At 35.3% G+C, this 20,501-nt stretch overlaps 1 protein-coding gene across 1 annotated transcript in view; it reads right to left on the reverse strand.

Moving 5' to 3' along the window:
* Window positions 1-20,501, reverse strand: part of LOC137362117 (uncharacterized protein C14orf93-like) — a 107,941-nt gene that overhangs the window by 78,006 nt on the left and 9,434 nt on the right. The window lies entirely within an intron of this gene.

Raw genomic sequence — 20,501 nt, forward strand, 5'->3', positions numbered from 1 at the left:
TAGAGAATAGCAGCTCCTGTTTATATTATAGTGAATAGCAGCCCCTGTGAATATTATAGAGAATAGCATCTCCTGTTTATATTATAGAGAATAGCAGCTCCTGTGTTTATTAAAGAGAATAGCAGCTCCTGTGTTTATTATAGAGAATAGCAGCTCCTGTTTATATTATAGTGAATAGCAGCTCCTGTTTATATTATAGTGAATAGCAGCCCCTGTGAATATTATAGAGAATAGCATCTCCTGTTTATATTATAGAGAATAGCATCTCCTGTTTATATTATAGAGAATAGCAGCTCCTGTGTTTATTATAGAGAATAGCAGCTCCTGTTTATATTATAGTGAATAGCAGCCCCTGTGAATATTATAGAGAATAGCATCTCCTGTTTATATTATAGAGAATAGCAGCTCCTGTGTATATTATAGAGAATAGCATCTCCTGTTTATATTATAGAGAATAGCATCTCCTGTTTATATTATAGAGAATAGCAGCTCCTGTGTTTATTATAGAGAATAGCAGCTCCTGTGTTTATTATAGAGAATAGCAGCTCCTGTGTTTATTATAGAGAATAGCAGCTCCTGTTTATATTATAGAGAATAGCAGCTCCTGTGTATATTATAGAGAATAGCAGCTCCTGTGTTTATTATAGAGAATAGCAGCTCCTGTGTTTATTATAGAGAATAGCAGCTCCTGTTTATATTATAGTGAATAGCAGCTCCTGTTTATATTATAGTGAATAGCAGCCCCTGTGTATATTATAGTGAATAGCAGCTCCTGTTTATATTATAGTGAATAGCAGCTCCTGTTTATATTATAGTGAATAGCAGCCCCTGTGTGTATTATAGTGAATAGCAGCTCCTGTTTATATTATAGAGAATAGCAGCTCCTGTGTATATTATAGTGAATAGCAGCTCCTGTGTATATTATAGTGAATAGCAGCCCCTGTGTATATTATAGTGAATAGCAGCTCCTGTTTATATTATAGTGAATAGCAGCTCCTGTTTATATTATAGTGAATAGCAGCCCCTGTGTGTATTATAGAGAATAGCAGCTCCTGTTTATATTATAGTGAATAGCAGCTCCTGTTTATATTATAGTGAATAGCAGCCCCTGTGTGTATTATAGAGAATAGCAGCTCCTGTTTATATTATGGAGAATAGCAGCTCCTGTTTATATTATAGTGAATAGCAGCTCCTGTGTATATTATAGTGAATAGCAGCTCCTGTTTATATTATAGTGAATAGCAGCTCCTGTTTATATTATAGTGAATAGCAGCCCCTGTGTGTATTATAGAGAATAGCAGCTCCTGTTTATATTATGGAGAATAGCAGCTCCTGTTTATATTATAGTGAATAGCAGCTCCTGTTTATATTATAGTGAATAGCAGCCCCTGTGTGTATTATAGAGAATAGCAGCTCCTGATTATATTATAGAGAATAGCAGCTCCTGTGTATATTATAGTGAATAGCAGCTCCTGTTTATATTATAGTGAATAGCAGCTCCTGTTTATATTATAGTGAATAGCAGCCCCTGTGTGTATTATAGAGAATAGCAGCTCCTGTTTATATTATAGAGAATAGCAGCTCCTGTGTATATTATAGAGAATAGCAGCCCCTGTGTTTATTATAGAGAATAGCAGCTCCTGTGAATATTATAGAGAATAGCAGCTCCTGTTTATATTATAGAGAATAGCAGCTCCTGTGTATATTATAGTGAATAGCAGCTCCTGTGTATATTATAGAGAATATCAGCTCCTGTGTATATTATAGAGAATAGCAGCCCCTGTGTTTATTATAGAGAATAGCAGCTCCTGTGAATATTATAGAGAATAGCAGCTCCTGTTTATATTATAGAGAATAGCAGCTCCTGTGTATATTATAGTGAATAGCAGCTCCTGTAAATTATAGTGAATAGCAGCTCCTGTGTATTTTATAGTGAATAGCAGCTCCTGTTTATATTATAGAGAATAGCAGCTCCAGTGTATATTATAGAGAATAGCAGCTCCTGTAAATTATAGTGAATAGCAGCTCCTGTGTATTTTATAGTGAATAGCAGCTCCTGTTTATATTATAGAGAATAGCAGCTCCTGTGTATATTATAGTGAATAGCAGCTTCTGTGTATATTATAGAGAATAGCAGCTCCTGTGTATATTATAGTGAATAGCAGCTCCTGTAAATTATAGTGAATAGCAGCTCCTGTTTATATTATAGAGAATAGCAGCTCCTGTGTATATTATAGTGAATAGCAGCTCCTGTATATTATAGTGAATAGCAGCTCCTGTTTATATTATAGTGAATAGCAGCTCCTGTATATATTCTAGAGAATAGCAGCTCCTGTTTATATTATAGTGAATAGCAGCTCCTGTGTATATTATAGTGAATAGCAGCTCCTGTGTATATTATAGAGAATAGCAGCTCCTGTGTATATTATAGTGAATAGCAGCTCCTGTGTATATTATAGAGAATAGCAGCTCCTGTGTATATTATAGTGAATAGCAGCTCCTGTGTATATTATAGAGAATAGCAGCTCCTGTGTATATTATAGAGAATAGCAGCTCCTGTATATTATAGTGAATAGCAGCTCCTGTTTATATTATAGTGAATAGCAGCTCCTGTGTATATTATAGAGAATAGCAGCTCCTGTGTATATTATAGTGAATAGCAGCTCCTGTGTATATTATAGAGAATAGCAGCTCCTGTGTATATTATAGTGAATAGCAGCTCCTGTGTATATTATAGAGAATAGCAGCTCCTGTGTATATTATAGAGAATAGCAGCTCCTGTTTATATTACAGTGAATAGCAGCTCCTGTGTATATTATAGAGAATAGCAGCTCCTGTGTATATTATAGTGAATAGCAGCTCCTGTGTATATTATAGAGAATAGCAGCTCCTGTTTATATTATAGTGAATAGCAGCTCCTGTGTATATTATAGTGAATAGCAGCTCCTGTGTAAATTATAGAGAATAGCAGCTCCTGTATATATTATAGTGAATAGCAGCTCCTGTTTATATTATAGTGAATAGCAGCTCCTGTGTATATTATAGAGAATAGCAGCTCCTGTGTATATTATAGAGAATAGCAGCTCCTGCGTATATTATAGAGAATAGCAGCTCCTGTTTATATTATAGTGAATAGCAGCTCCTGTGTATATTATAGTGAATAGCAGCTCCTGTGTATATTATAGTGAATAGCAGCTCCTGTGTAAATTATAGAGAATAGCAGCTCCTGTATATATTATAGTGAATAGCAGCTCCTGTTTATATTATAGTGAACAGCAGCTCCTGTGTATATTATGGTGAATAGCAGCTCCTGTGTATATTATAGTGAATAGCAGCACCTGTTTATATTATAGTGAATAGCAGCTCCTGTGTATATTATAGTGAATAGCAGCTCCTGTGTATATTATAGAGAATAGCAGCTCCTGTTTATATTATAGTGAATAGCAGCTCCTGTGTATATTATAGTGAATAGCAGCTCCTGTGTATATTATAGTGAATAGCAGCCCCTGTATATTATAGAGAATAGCAGCTCCTGTGTATATTATAGTGAATAGCAGCTCCTGTGTATATTATAGAGAATAGCAGCTCCTGTTTATATTATAGTGAATAGCAGCTCCTGTGTATATTATAGTGAATAGCAGCTCCTGTTTATATTATAGAGAATAGCAGCACCTGTGTATATTATAGAGAATAGCAGCTCCTGTATATATTATAGTGAATAGCAGCTCCTGTGTATATTATAGAGAATAGCAGCTCCTGTGTATATTATAGTGAATAGCAGCCCCTGTGTATATTATAGTGAATAGCAGCTCCTGTGTATATTATAGTGAATAGCAGCTCCTGTGTATATTATAGTGAATAGCAGCTCCTGTGTGTATTATAGTGAATAGCAGCTCCTGTGTATATTATAGTGAATAGCAGCTCCTGTGTATATTATAGTGAATAGCAGCTCCTGTGTATATTATAGTGAATAGCAGCCCCTGTGTATATTATAGTGAATAGCAGCTCCTGTGTATGTTATAGAGAATAGCAGCTCCTGTGTATATTATAGTGAATAGCAGCTCCTGTTTATATTATAGTGAATAGCAGCTCCTGTGTATATTATAGTGAATAGCAGCTCCTGTTTATATTATAGTGAATAGCAGCTCCTGTGTATATTATAGTGAATAGCAGCTCCTGTTTATATTATAGTGAATAGCAGCTCCTGTGTATATTATAGTGAATAGCAGCTCCTGTTTATATTATAGTGAATAGCAGCTCCTGTGGATATTATAGTGAATAGCAGCTCCTGTGTATATTATAGTGAATAGCAGCTCCTGTTTATATTATAGTGAATAGCAGCTCCTGTGTATATTATAGTGAATAGCAGCTCCTGTATATTATAGTGAATAGCAGCTCCTGTGTATATTATAGTGAATAGCAGCTCCTGTGTATATTATAGAGAATAGCAGCTCCTGTGTATATTCTAGTGAATAGCAGCTCCTGTGGATATTGTAGTGAATAGCAGCTCCTGTGTTTATTATAGAGAATATCAGCTCCTGTGTATATTATAGTGAATAGCAGCTCCTGTGTATATTATAGAGAATATCAGCTCCTGTGTATATTATAGTGAATAGCAGCTCCTGTTTATATTATAGTGAATAGCAGCTCCTGTTTATATTATAGTGAATATCAGCTCCTGTGTATATTATAGAGAATATCAGCTCCTGTGTATATTATAGTGAATAGCAGCTCCTGTGTATATTCTAGTGAATAGCAGCTCCTGTGGATATTATAGTGAATAGCAGCTCCTGTGTATATTATAGAGAATATCAGCTCCTGTGTATATTATAGTGAATAGCAGCTCCTGTGTATATTATAGAGAATATCAGCTCCTGTGTATATTATAGAGAATAGCAGCTCCTGTGTATATTATAGAGAATAGCAGCTCCTGTGCATATTATAGTGAATAGCAGCTCCTGTGTATATTATAGAGAATAGCAGCTCCTGTGTATATTATAGTGAATAGCAGCTCCTGTGTATATTATAGAGAATATCAGCTCCTGTGTATATTATAGTGAATAGCAGCTCCTGTGTATATTATAGAGAATATCAGCTCCTGTGTATATTATAGAGAATAGCAGCTCCTGTGTATATTATAGAGAATAGCAGCTCCTGTGTATATTATAGTGAATAGCAGCTCCTGTTTATATTATAGTGAATAGCAGCTCCTGTGTATATTATAGTGAATAGCAGCTCCTGTGTATATTATAGTGAATAGCAGCTCCTGTGTATATTATAGTGAATAGCAGCTCCTGTGTATATTATAGTGAATAGCAGCTCCTGTGTATATTATAGAGAATAGCAGCTCCTGTGTATATTATAGTGAATAGCAGCTCCTGTATATATTATGGAGAATAGCAGCTCCTGTGTATATTATACTGAAAAGCAGCTCCTGTGTATATTAAAGTGAATATCAGCTCCTGTGTATATTATAGAGAATAGCAGCTCCTGTGTATATTATAGTGAATAGCAGCTCCTGTGTATATTATAGTGAATAGCAGCTCCTGTTTATATTATAGTGAATAGCAGTTCCTGTGTATATTATAGTGAATAGCAGCTCCTGTGTATATTATAGTGAATAGCAGCTCCTGTGTATATTATAGTGAATAGCAGCTCCTGTTTATATTATAGTGAATAGCAGCTCCTGTGTATATTATAGTGAATAGCAGCTCCTGTGTATATTATAGTGAATAGCAGCTCCTGTGTATATTGTAGAGAATAGCAGCCCCTGTGTATATTATAGTGAATAGCAGCTCCTGTGTATATTATAGTGAATAGCAGCTCCTGTGTATATTATAGAGAATAGCAGCTCCTGTGTATGTTATAGTGAAAAGCAGCCCCTGTTTATATTATAGTGAATAGCAGTTCCTGTGTATATTATAGTGAATAGCAGCTCCTGTGTATATTATAGAGAATAGCAGCTCCTGTGTATATTATAGTGAAAAGCAGCCCCTGTTTATATTATAGAGAATAGCAGCACCTGTGTATATTATAGAGAATAGCAGCCCCTGTGTATATTATAGTGAATAGCAGCTCCTGTAAATTATAGTGAATAGCAGCTCCTGTTTATAGAATAGAGAATAGCAGCTCCTGTGTATATTATAGTGAATAGCAGCTCCTGTAAATTATAGAGAATAGCAGCTCCTGTGTATATTATAGAGAATAGCAGCTCCTGTGTATATTATAGTGAATAGCAGCTCCTGTGTATATTATAGTGAATAGCAGCTCCTGTCTATATTATAGTGAATAGCAGCTCCTGTAAATTATAGTGAATAGCAGCTCCTGTTTATATTATAGAGAATAGCAGCTCCTGTGAATATTATAGAGAATAACAGCTCCTGTGTATATTATAGTGAATAGCAGCTCCTGTATATATTCTAGAGAATAGCAGCTCCTGTTTATATTATAGTGAATAGCAGCTCCTGTGTATATTATAGTGAATAGCAGCTCCTGTGTATATTATAGAGAATAGCAGCTCCTGTGTATATTATAGTGAATAGCAGCTCCTGTGTATATTATAGAGAATAGCAGCTCCTGTGTATATTATAGTGAATAGCAGCTCCTGTGTATATTATAGAGAATAGCAGCTCCTGTGTATATTATAGAGAATAGCAGCTCCTGTTTATATTACAGTGAATAGCAGCTCCTGTGTATATTATAGAGAATAGCAGCTCCTGTGTATATTATAGTGAATAGCAGCTCCTGTGTATATTATAGAGAATAGCAGCTCCTGTTTATATTATAGTGAATAGCAGCTCCTGTGTATATTATAGTGAATAGCAGCTCCTGTGTATATTATAGTGAATAGCAGCTCCTGTGTAAATTATAGAGAATAGCAGCTCCTGTATATATTATAGTGAATAGCAGCTCCTGTTTATATTATAGTGAATAGCAGCTCCTGTGTATATTATAGTGAATAGCAGCTCCTGTGTATATTATAGTGAATAGCAGCACCTGTTTATATTATAGTGAATAGCAGCTCCTGTGTATATTATAGTGAATAGCAGCTCCTGTGTATATTATAGAGAATAGCAGCTCCTGTTTATATTATAGTGAATAGCAGCTCCTGTGTATATTATAGTGAATAGCAGCTCCTGTGTATATTATAGTGAATAGCAGCTCCTGTGTATATTATAGAGAATAGCAGCTCCTGTTTATATTATAGTGAATAGCAGCTCCTGTGTATATTATAGAGAATAGCAGCCCATGTGTATATTATAGTGAATAGCAGCTCCTGTGTATATTATAGAGAATAGCAGCTCCTGTTTATATTATAGTGAATAGCAGCTCCTGTGTATATTATAGTGAATAGCAGCTCCTGTGTATATTATAGAGAATAGCAGCTCCTGTTTATATTATAGTGAATAACAGCTCCTGTGTGTATTATAGTGAATAGCAGCTCCTGTGTATATTATAGTGAATAGCAGCCCCTGTGTATATTATAGAGAATAGCAGCTCCTGTGTGTATTATAGTGAATAGCAGCTCCTGTGTATATTATAGTGAATAGCAGCCCCTGTTTATATTATAGAGAATAGCAGCTCCTGTGTATATTATAGTGAATAGCAGCTCCTGTGTATATTATAGTGAATAGCAGCTCCTGTGTATATTATAGAGAATAGCAGCTCCTGTGTATATTATAGTGAATAGCAGCCCCTGTGTATATTATAGTGAATAGCAGCTCCTGTGTATATTATAGAGAATAGCAGCTCCTGTGTATATTATAGTGAATAGCAGCTCCTGTTTATATTATAGTGAATAGCAGCTCCTGTGTATATTATAGTGAATAGCAGCTCCTGTGTATATTATAGTGAATAGCAGCTCCTGTTTATATTATAGTGAATAGCAGCTCCTGTGTATATTATAGTGAATAGCAGCTCCTGTTTATATTATAGTGAATAGCAGCTCCTGTGTATATTATAGTGAATAGCAGCTCCTGTGTATATTATAGTGAATAGCAGCTCCTGTTTATATTATAGTGAATAGCAGCTCCTGTGGATATTATAGTGAATAGCAGCTCCTGTGTATATTATAGTGAATAGCAGCTCCTGTGTATATTATAGTGAATAGCAGCTCCTGTATATTATAGTGAATAGCAGCTCCTGTGTATATTACAGTGAATAGCAGCTCCTGTGTATATTATAGAGAATAGCAGCTCCTGTGTATATTCTAGTGAATAGCAGCTCCTGTGGATATTATAGTGAATAGCAGCTCCTGTGTATATTATAGAGAATATCAGCTCCTGTGTATATTATAGTGAATAGCAGCTCCTGTGTATATTATAGAGAATATCAGCTCCTGTGTATATTATAGTGAATAGCAGCTCCTGTTTATATTATAGTGAATAGCAGCTCCTGTTAATATTATAGTGAATATCAGCTCCTGTGTATATTATAGAGAATAGCAGCTCCTGTGTATATTATAGTGAATAGCAGCTCCTGTTTATATTATAGTGAATAGCAGCTCCTGTGTATATTATAGTGAATAGCAGCTCCTGTGTATATTATAGTGAATAGCAGCTCCTGTGTATATTATAGTGAATAGCAGCTCCTGTGTATATTATAGTGAATAGCAGCTCCTGTGTATATTATAGAGAATAGCAGCTCCTGTGTATATTATAGTGAATAGCAGCTCCTGTGTATATTATAGTGAATAGCAGCACCTGTTTATATTATAGTGAATAGCAGCTCCTGTGTATATTATAGTGAATAGCAGCTCCTGTGTATATTATAGAGAATAGCAGCTCCTGTTTATATTATAGTGAATAGCAGCTCCTGTGTATATTATAGTGAATAGCAGCTCCTGTGTATATTATAGTGAATAGCAGCTCCTGTGTATATTATAGAGAATAGCAGCTCCTGTTTATATTATAGTGAATAGCAGCTCCTGTGTATATTATAGAGAATAGCAGCCCCTGTGTATATTATAGTGAATAGCAGCTCCTGTGTATATTATAGAGAATAGCAGCTCCTGTTTATATTATAGTGAATAGCAGCTCCTGTGTATATTATAGTGAATAGCAGCTCCTGTGTATATTATAGAGAATAGCAGCTCCTGTGTATATTATAGTGAATAGCAGCCCCTGTGTATATTATAGTGAATAGCAGCTCCTGTGTATATTATAGTGAATAGCAGCTCCTGTGTATATTATAGAGAATAGCAGCTCCTGTGTGTATTATAGTGAATAGCAGCTCCTGTGTATATTATAGTGAATAGCAGCCCCTGTGTATATTATAGAGAATAGCAGCTCCTGTGTGTATTATAGTGAATAGCAGCTCCTGTGTATATTATAGTGAATAGCAGCCCCTGTTTATATTATAGAGAATAGCAGCTCCTGTGTATATTATAGTGAATAGCAGCTCCTGTGTATATTATAGTGAATAGCAGCTCCTGTGTATATTATAGAGAATAGCAGCTCCTGTGTATATTATAGTGAATAGCAGCCCCTGTGTATATTATAGTGAATAGCAGCTCCTGTGTATATTATAGAGAATAGCAGCTCCTGTGTATATTATAGTGAATAGCAGCTCCTGTTTATATTATAGTGAATAGCAGCTCCTGTGTATATTATAGTGAATAGCAGCTCCTGTGTATATTATAGTGAATAGCAGCTCCTGTTTATATTATAGTGAATAGCAGCTCCTGTGTATATTATAGTGAATAGCAGCTCCTGTTTATATTATAGTGAATAGCAGCTCCTGTGTATATTATAGTGAATAGCAGCTCCTGTGTATATTATAGTGAATAGCAGCTCCTGTTTATATTATAGTGAATAGCAGCTCCTGTGGATATTATAGTGAATAGCAGCTCCTGTGTATATTATAGTGAATAGCAGCTCCTGTGTATATTATAGTGAATAGCAGCTCCTGTATATTATAGTGAATAGCAGCTCCTGTGTATATTACAGTGAATAGCAGCTCCTGTGTATATTATAGAGAATAGCAGCTCCTGTGTATATTCTAGTGAATAGCAGCTCCTGTGGATATTATAGTGAATAGCAGCTCCTGTGTATATTATAGAGAATATCAGCTCCTGTGTATATTATAGTGAATAGCAGCTCCTGTGTATATTATAGAGAATATCAGCTCCTGTGTATATTATAGTGAATAGCAGCTCCTGTTTATATTATAGTGAATAGCAGCTCCTGTTTATATTATAGTGAATATCAGCTCCTGTGTATATTATAGAGAATAGCAGCTCCTGTGTATATTATAGTGAATAGCAGCTCCTGTTTATATTATAGTGAATAGCAGCTCCTGTGTATATTATAGTGAATAGCAGCTCCTGTGTATATTATAGTGAATAGCAGCTCCTGTGTATATTATAGTGAATAGCAGCTCCTGTGTATATTATAGTGAATAGCAGCTCCTGTGTATATTATAGTGAATAGCAGCTCCTGTGTATATTATAGTGAATAGCAGCTCCTGTGTATATTATAGTGAATAGCAGCTCCTGTGTATATTATAGAGAATAGCAGCTCCTGTGTATATTATAGTGAATAGCAGCAACTGTTTATATTATAGTGAATAGCAGCTCCTGTGTATATTATAGTGAATAGCAGCTCCTGTGTATATTATAGAGAATAGCAGCTCCTGTTTATATTATAGTGAATAGCAGCTCCTGTGTATATTATAGTGAATAGCAGCTCCTGTGTATATTATAGTGAATAGCAGCTCCTGTGTATATTATAGAGAATAGCAGCTCCTGTTTATATTATAGTGAATAGCAGCTCCTGTGTATATTATAGAGAATAGCAGCCCCTGTGTATATTATAGTGAATAGCAGCTCCTGTGTATATTATAGAGAATAGCAGCTCCTGTTTATATTATAGTGAATAGCAGCTCCTGTGTATATTATAGTGAATAGCAGCTCCTGTGTATATTATAGAGAATAGCAGCTCCTGTGTATATTATAGTGAATAGCAGCCCCTGTGTATATTATAGTGAATAGCAGCTCCTGTGTATATTATAGTGAATAGCAGCTCCTGTGTATATTATAGAGAATAGCAGCTCCTGTGTGTATTATAGTGAATAGCAGCTCCTGTGTATATTATAGTGAATAGCAGCCCCTGTGTATATTATAGAGAATAGCAGCTCCTGTGTGTATTATAGTGAATAGCAGCTCCTGTGTATATTATAGTGAATAGCAGCCCCTGTTTATATTATAGAGAATAGCAGCTCCTGTGTATATTATAGTGAATAGCAGCTCCTGTGTATATTATAGTGAATAGCAGCTCCTGTGTATATTATAGAGAATAGCAGCTCCTGTGTATATTATAGTGAATAGCAGCCCCTGTGTATATTATAGTGAATAGCAGCTCCTGTGTATATTATAGAGAATAGCAGCTCCTGTGTATATTATAGTGAATAGCAGCTCCTGTTTATATTATAGTGAATAGCAGCTCCTGTGTATATTATAGTGAATAGCAGCTCCTGTGTATATTATAGTGAATAGCAGCTCCTGTTTATATTATAGTGAATAGCAGCTCCTGTGTATATTATAGTGAATAGCAGCTCCTGTTTATATTATAGTGAATAGCAGCTCCTGTGTATATTATAGTGAATAGCAGCTCCTGTGTATATTATAGTGAATAGCAGCTCCTGTTTATATTATAGTGAATAGCAGCTCCTGTGGATATTATAGTGAATAGCAGCTCCTGTGTATATTATAGTGAATAGCAGCTCCTGTGTATATTATAGTGAATAGCAGCTCCTGTATATTATAGTGAATAGCAGCTCCTGTGTATATTACAGTGAATAGCAGCTCCTGTGTATATTATAGAGAATAGCAGCTCCTGTGTATATTCTAGTGAATAGCAGCTCCTGTGGATATTATAGTGAATAGCAGCTCCTGTGTATATTATAGAGAATATCAGCTCCTGTGTATATTATAGTGAATAGCAGCTCCTGTGTATATTATAGAGAATATCAGCTCCTGTGTATATTATAGTGAATAGCAGCTCCTGTTTATATTATAGTGAATAGCAGCTCCTGTTTATATTATAGTGAATATCAGCTCCTGTGTATATTATAGAGAATAGCAGCTCCTGTGTATATTATAGTGAATAGCAGCTCCTGTTTATATTATAGTGAATAGCAGCTCCTGTGTATATTATAGTGAATAGCAGCTCCTGTGTATATTATAGTGAATAGCAGCTCCTGTGTATATTATAGTGAATAGCAGCTCCTGTGTATATTATAGTGAATAGCAGCTCCTGTGTATATTATAGAGAATAGCAGCTCCTGTGTATATTATAGTGAATAGCAGCTCCTGTATATATTATGGAGAATAGCAGCTCCTGTGTATATTATACTGAATAGCAGCTCCTGTGTATATTAAAGTGAATATCAGCTCCTGTGTATATTATAGAGAATAGCAGCTCCTGTGTATATTATAGTGAATAGCAGCTCCTGTGTATATTATAGTGAATAGCAGCTCCTGTTTATATTATAGTGAATAGCAGTTCCTGTGTATATTATAGTGAATAGCAGCTCCTGTGTATATTATAGTGAATAGCAGCTCCTGTGTATATTATAGTGAATAGCAGCTCCTGTTTATATTATAGTGAATAGCAGCTCCTGTGTATATTATAGTGAATAGCAGCTCCTGTGTATATTATAGTGAATAGCAGCTCCTGTGTATATTGTAGAGAATAGCAGCCCCTGTGTATATTATAGTGAATAGCAGCTCCTGTGTATATTATAGTGAATAGCAGCTCCTGTGTATATTATAGAGAATAGCAGCTCCTGTGTATATAATAGTGAATAGCAGCTCCTGTGTATATTATAGAGAATAGCAGCTCCTGTGTATATAATAGTGAATAGCAGCTCCTGTATATATTATGGAGAATAGCAGCTCCTGTGTATATTATAGTGAATAGCAGCTCCTGTTTATATTATAGTGAATAGCAGCTCCTGTATATATTATGGAGAATAGCAGCTCCTGTGTATATTATAGTGAATAGCAGCTCCTGTGTATATTATGGAGAATAGCAGCTCCTGTTTATATTATAGTGAATAGCAGCTCCTGTGCATATTATAGTGAATAGCAGCTCCTGTTTATATTATAGTGAATAGCAGCCCCTGTGTATATTATAGTGAATAGCAGCTCCTGTTTATATTATAGTGAATAGCAGCTCCTGTGCATATTATAGTGAATAGCAGCTCCTGTTTATATTATAGTGAATAGCAGCCCCTGTGTATATTATAGTGAATAGCAGCTCCTGTTTATATTATGGAGAATAGCAGCTCCTGTGTATATTATAGAGAATAGCAGCTCCTGTTTATATTATAGTGAATAGCAGCTCCTGTTTATATTATAGTGAATAGCAGCTCCTGTTTATATTATAGAGAATAGCAGCTCCTGTGTATATTATAGAGAATAGCAGATCCTGTTTATATTATAGTGAATAGCAGCTCCTGTATATATTATGGAGAATAGCAGCTCCTGTGTATATTATAGTGAATAGCAGCTCCTGTGTATATTATAGAGAATAGCAGCTCCTGTTTATATTATAGTGAATAGCAGCTCCTGTATATATTATGGAGAATAGCAGCTCCTGTGTATATTATAGTGAATAGCAGCTCCTGTTTATATTATGGAGAATAGCAGCTCCTGTTTATATTATAGTGAATAGCAGCTCCTGTATATATTATGGAGAATAGCAGCTCCTGTGTATATTATAGTGAATAGCAGCTCCTGTTTATATTATGGAGAATAGCAGCTCCTGTGTATATTATAGTGAATAGCATTTCCTGTGTATATTATGGAGAATAGCAGCTCCTGTTTATATTATATTGAATAGCAGCTCCTGTATATATTATGGAGAATAGCAGCTCCTGTTTATATTATAGTGAATAGCAGCTCCTGTGCATATTATAGTGAATAGCAGCTCCTGTTTATATTATAGTGAATAGCAGCTCCTGTGTATATTATAGTGAATAGCAGCTCCTGTATATATTATAGTGAATAGCAGCTCCTGTGCATATTATAGTGAATAGCAGCTCCTGTTTATATTATAGTGAATAGCAGCTCCTGTATATATTATGGAGAATAGCAGCTCCTGTGTATATTATAGTGAATAGCAGCTCCTGTATATATTATGGAGAATAGCAGCTCCTGTTTATATTATAGTGAATAGCAGCTCCTGTGCATATTATAGTGAATAGCAGCTCCTGTTTATATTATAGTGAATAGCAGCTCCTGTGCATATTATAGTGAATAGCAGCTCCTGTTTATATTATAGTGAATAGCAGCTCCTGTGTATATTATAGTGAATAGCAGCTCCTGTGTATATTATAGTGAATAGCAGCTCCTGTATATATTATGGAGAATAGCAGCCCCTGTTTATATTATAGTGAATAGCAGCTCCTGTATATATTATAGTGAATAGCAGCTCCTGTGTATATTATAGTGAATAGCAGCTCCTGTTTATATTATAGTGAATAGCAGCTCCTCTATATATTATGGAGAATAGCAGCTCCTGTGTATATTATAGTGAATAGCAGCTCCTGTATATATTATGGAGAATAGCAGCTCCTGTGTATATTATAGTGAATAGCAGCTCCTGTGTATATTATAGAGAATAGCAGCTCCTGTGTATATTATAGAGAATAGCAGCTCCTGTGCATATTATAGTGAATAGCAGCTCCTGTGTAGATTATAGTGAATAGCAGTCCCTGTGTATATTATAGTGAATAGCAGCTCCTGTGTATATTGTAGTGAATAGCAGCTCCTGTGTATATTATAGTGAATAGCAGCTCCTGTGTATATTATAGAGAATAGCAGCTCCTCTTTATATTATAGTGAATAGCAGCTCCTGTCTATATTATAGTGAATAGCAGCTCCTGTGTATATTATAGAGAATAGCAGCTCCTGTGTATATTATAGTGAATAGCAGCTCCTGTGTATATTATAGTGAATAGCAGCTCCTGTGTATATTATAGAGAATAGCAGCTCCTGTGTATATTATAGTGAATAGCAGCTCCTGTGTATATTATAGTGAATAGCAGCTCCTGTGTATATTATAGTGAATAGCAGCTCCTGTTTATATTATAGTGAATAGCAGCTCCTGTATATATTATGGAGAATAGCAGCTCCTGTGTGTATTATCGAGAATAGCAGCTCCTGTGTATATTATAGTGAATAGCAGCTCCTGTGTATATTATAGAGAATAGCAGCTCCTGTGTGTATTATAGAGAATAGCAGCTCCTGCGTATATTATAGTGAATAGCAGCTCCTGTGTGTATTATAGTGAATAGCAGCTCCTGTGTATATTACAGTGAATAGCAGCTCCTGTATATATTATGGAGAATAGCAGCTCCTGTGTATATTATAGTGAATAGCAGCTCCTGTATATATTATGGAGAATAGCAGCTCCTGTGTGTATTATAGTGAAAAGCAGCTCCTGTGTATATTATAGAGAACAGCAGCTCCTGTGTATATTATAGTGAATAGCAGCTCCTGTGTGTATTATGGTGAATAGCAGCTCCTGTGTATATTATAGTGAATAGCGGCTCCTGTGTAGATTATAGTGAATAGCAGCTCCTGTATATATTATGGAGAATAGCAGCTCCTGTGTGTATTATAGAGAATAGCAGCTCCTGTGTATATTATAGTGAATAGCAGCTCCTGTATATATTATGGAGAATAGCAGCTCCTGTGTGTATTATAGAGAATAGCAGCTCCTGTGTATATTATAGTGAATAGCAGCTCCTGTGTATATTATAGAGAATAGCAGCTCCTGTATATATTATGGAGAATAGCAGCTCCTGTGTATATTATAGTGAATAGCAGCTCCTGTATATATTATGGAGAATAGCAGCTCCTGTGTGTATTATAGAGAATAGCAGCTCCTGTATATATTATAGTGAATAGCAGCTCCTGTATATATTATGGAGAATAGCAGCTCCTGTGTGTATTATAGAGAATAGCAGCTCCTGTATATATTATGGAGAATAGCAGCTCCTGTGTATATTATAGTGAATAGCAGCTCCTGTATATATTATGGAGAATAGCAGCTCCTGTTTATATTATAGTGAATAGCAGCTCCTGTATATATTATAGTGAATAGCAGCTCCTGTGTATATTATAGTGAATAGCAGCTCCTGTGTATATTATAGAGAATAGCAGCACCTGTTTATATTATAGTGAATAGCAGCTCCTGTCTATATTATAGTGAATAGCAGCTCCTGTGTATATTATAGTGAATAGCAGCTCCTGTGTATATTATAGAGAATAGCAGCACCTGTTTATATTATAGTGAATAGCAGCACCTGTTTATATTATAGTGAATAGCAGCTCCTGTGTATATTATAGAGAATAGCAGCCCCTGTTTATATTATAGAGAATAGCAGCCCCTGTTTATATTATAGAGAATAGCAGCCCCTGTTTATATTATAGTGAATAGCAGCACCGGTTTATATTATAGTGAATAGCAGCACCTGTTTATATTATAGTGAATAGCAGCTCCTGTGTATATTATAGTGAATAGCAGCTCCTGTGTATATTATAGTGAATAGCAGCTCCTGTATATATTATAGTGAATAGCAGCTCCTGTCTATATTATAGAGAATAGCAGCACCTGTTTATATTATAGTGAATAGCAGCTCCTGTGTATATTATAGTGAATAGCAGCTCCTGTGTATATTATAGTGAATAGCAGCACCTGTTTATATTATAGTGAATAGCAGCACCTGTTTATATTATAGTGAATAGCAGCTCCTGTGTATATTATAGTGAATAGCAGCTCCTGTGTATATTATAGTGAATAGCAGCTCCTGTGTATATTATAGAGAATAGCAGCACCTGTTTATATTATAGTGAATAGCAGCTCCTGTCTATATTATAGTGAATAGCAGCTCCTGTGTATATTATAGTGAATAGCAGCTCCTGTGTATATTATAGAGAATAGCAGCACCTGTTTATATTATAGTGAATAGCAGCTCCTGTGTATATTATAGTGAATAGCAGCTCCTGTCTATATTATAGTGAATAGCAGCTCCTGTGTATATTATAGTGAATAGCAGCTCCTGTGTATATTATAGAGAATAGCAGCACCTGTTTATATTATAGTGAATAGCAGCTCCAGTGTATATTATAGTGAATAGCAGCTCCTGTGTATATTATAGTGAATAGCAGCTCCTGTGTATATTATAGAGAATAGCAGCACCTGTTTATATTATAGTGAATAGCAGCTCCTGTCTATATTATAGTGAATAGCAGCTCCTGTGTATATTATAGTGAATAGCAGCTCCTGTGTATATTATAGAGAATAGCAGCACCTGTTTATATTATAGTGAATAGCAGCTCCTGTCTATATTATAGTGAATAGCAGCTCCTGTGTATATTATAGTGAATAGCAGCTCCTGTGTATATTATAGTGAATAGCAGCTCCTGTGTATATTATAGAGAATAGCAGCACCTGTTTATATTATAGTGAATAGCAGCTCCTGTCTATATTATAGTGAATAGCAGCTCCTGTGTATATTATAGTGAATAGCAGCTCCTGTGTATATTATAGAGAATAGCAGCTCCTGTGTATATTATAGAGAATAGCAGCTCCTGTTTATATTATAGTGAATAGCAGCTCCTGTGTATATTATAGAGAATAGCAGCTCCTGTGTATATTATAGAGAATAGCAGCACCTGTGTATATTATAGTGAATAGCAGCTCCTGTGTATATTATAGTGAATAACAGCTCCTGTGTATATTATAGAGAATAGCAGCACCTGTTTATATTATAGTGAATAGCAGCTCCTGTCTATATTATAGTGAATAGCAGCTCCTGTGTATATTATAGTGAATAGCAGCTCCTGTGTATATTATAGAGAATAGCAGCACCTGTTTATATTATAGTGAATAGCAGCTCCTGTGTATATTATAGTGAATAGCAGCTCCTGTGTATATTATAGAGAATAGCAGCACCTGTGTATATTATAGTGAATAGCAGCTCCTGTGTATATTATAGTGAATAGCAGCTCCTGTGTATATTATAGTGAATAGCAGCTCCTGTGTATATTATAGAGAATAGCAGCACCTGTTTATATTATAGTGAATAGCAGCTCCTGTGTATATTATAGTGAATAGCAGCTCCTGTCTATATTATAGTGAATAGCAGCTCCTGTGTATATTATAGTGAATAGCAGCTCCTGTGTATATTATAGAGAATAGCAGCTCCTGTGTATATTATAGAGAATAGCAGCTCCTGTGTATATTATAGAGAATAGCAGCTCCTGTGTATATTATAGAGAATAGCAGCACCTGTGTATATTATAGTGAATAGCAGCTCCTGTGTATATTATAGTGAATAGCAGCTCCTGTGTATATTATAGAGAATAGCAGCACCTGTTTATATTATAGTGAATAGCAGCTCCTGTGTATATTATAGTGAATAGCAGCACCTGTTTATATTATAGTGAATAGCAGCTCCTGTGTATATTATAGTGAATAGCAGCTCCTGTATATATTATAGAGAATAGCAGCTCCTGTCTATATTATGGAGAATAGCAGCTCCTGTGTATATTATGGAGAATAGCAGCTCCTGTTTATATTATAGTGAATAGCAGCTCCTGTATATATTATGGAGAATAGCAGCTCCTGTGTATATTATGGAGAATAGCAGCTCCTGTCTATATTATAGTGAATAGCAGCTCCTGTTTATATTATAGTGAATAGCAGCTCCTGTGCATATTATAGTGAATAGCAGCTCCTGTTTATATTATAGTGAATAGCTGCTCCTGTCTATATTATAGTGAATAGCAGCTCCTGTTTATATTATAGTGAATAGCAGCTCCTGTGCATATTATAGTGAATAGCAGCTCCTGTGTATATTATGGAGAATAGCAGCTCCTGTTTATATTATAGTGAATAGCAGCTCCTGTATATATTATGGAGAATAGCAGCTCCTGTTTATATTATAGTGAATAGCAGCTCCTGTGCATATTATAGTGAATAGCAGCTCCTGTATATATTATAGTGAATAGCAGCTCCTGTGCATATTATAGTGAATAGCAGCTCCTGTGCATATTATAGTGAATAGCAGCTCCTGTGTATATTATGGAGAATAGCAGCTCCTGTTTATATTATAGTGAATAGCAGCTCCTGTATATATTATGGAGAATAGCAGCTCCTGTTTATATTATAGTGAATAGCAGCTCCTGTTTATATTATAGTGAATAGCAGCTCCTGTGCATATTATAGTGAATAGCAGCTCCTGTGTATATTATGGAGAATAGCAGCTCCTGTTTATATTATAGTGAATAGCAGCTCCTGTATATATTATGGAGAATAGCAGCTCCTGTTTATATTATAGTGAATAGCAGCTCCTGTTTATATTATAGTGAATAGCAGCTCCTGTGTATATTATAGTGAATAGCAGCCCCTGTTTATATTATAGTGAATAGCAGCTCCTGTTTATATTATAGTGAATAGCAGCTCCTGTGTATATTGTAGTGAATAGCAGCTCCTGTGTATATTGTAGTGATTAGCAGCTCCTGTTTATATTATAGTGAATAGCAGCTCCTGTGTATATTGTAGTGAATAGCAGCTCCTGTGTATATTATAGAGAATAGCAGCTCCTGTGTATATTATAGTGAATAGCAGCTCCTGTGTATATTATAGTGAATAGCAGCCCCTGTTTATATTATAGTGAATAGCAGCTCCTGTTTATATTATAGAGAATAGCAGCTCCTGTGTATATTATAGTGAATAGCAGCTCCTGTGTATATTATAGTGAATAGCAGCTCCTGTGTATATTATAGAGAATAGCAGCTCCTGTGTATATTATAGTGAATAGCAGCTCCTGTGTGTATTATAGTGAATAGCAGCTCCTGTGTATATTATAGTGAATAGCAGCTCCTGTGTGTATTATAGTGAATAGCAGCTCCTGTGTATATTATAGTGAATAGCAGCTCCTGTGTATATTATAGTGAATAGCAGCTCCTGTGTATATTATAGTGAATAGCAGCTCCTGTATATTATAGTGAATAGCAGCTCCTGTGTATATTATAGTGAATAGCAGCTCCTGTGGATATTATAAAGAATAGCAGCTCCTGTGTATATTATAGTGAATAGCAGCTCCTGTGGATATTATAGAGAATAGCAGCTCCTGTGTATATTATAGTGAATAGCAGCTCCTGTATATTATAGTGAATAGCAGCTCCTGTGTATATTATAGTGAATAGCAGCTCCTGTGGATTTTATAGAGAATAGCAGCTCCTGTGTATATTATCGTGAATAGCAGCTCCTGTTTATATTATAGTGAATAGCAGCTCCTGTGTATATTATAGTGAATAGCAGCTCCTGTATATTATAGAGAATAGCAGCTCCTGTGTATATTATAGTGAATAGCAGCTCCTGTGTATATTATAGTGAATAGCAGCCCCTGTGTATATTATAGTGAATAGCAGCTCCTGTGTATATTATAGAGAATAGCAGCTCCTGTGTATATTATAGTGAATA

The sequence above is a fragment of the Heterodontus francisci genome, unplaced genomic scaffold (genome assembly GCF_036365525.1).
Source record: "Heterodontus francisci isolate sHetFra1 unplaced genomic scaffold, sHetFra1.hap1 HAP1_SCAFFOLD_1152, whole genome shotgun sequence".
Classification (NCBI taxonomy): Eukaryota; Metazoa; Chordata; class Chondrichthyes; order Heterodontiformes; family Heterodontidae; genus Heterodontus; species Heterodontus francisci.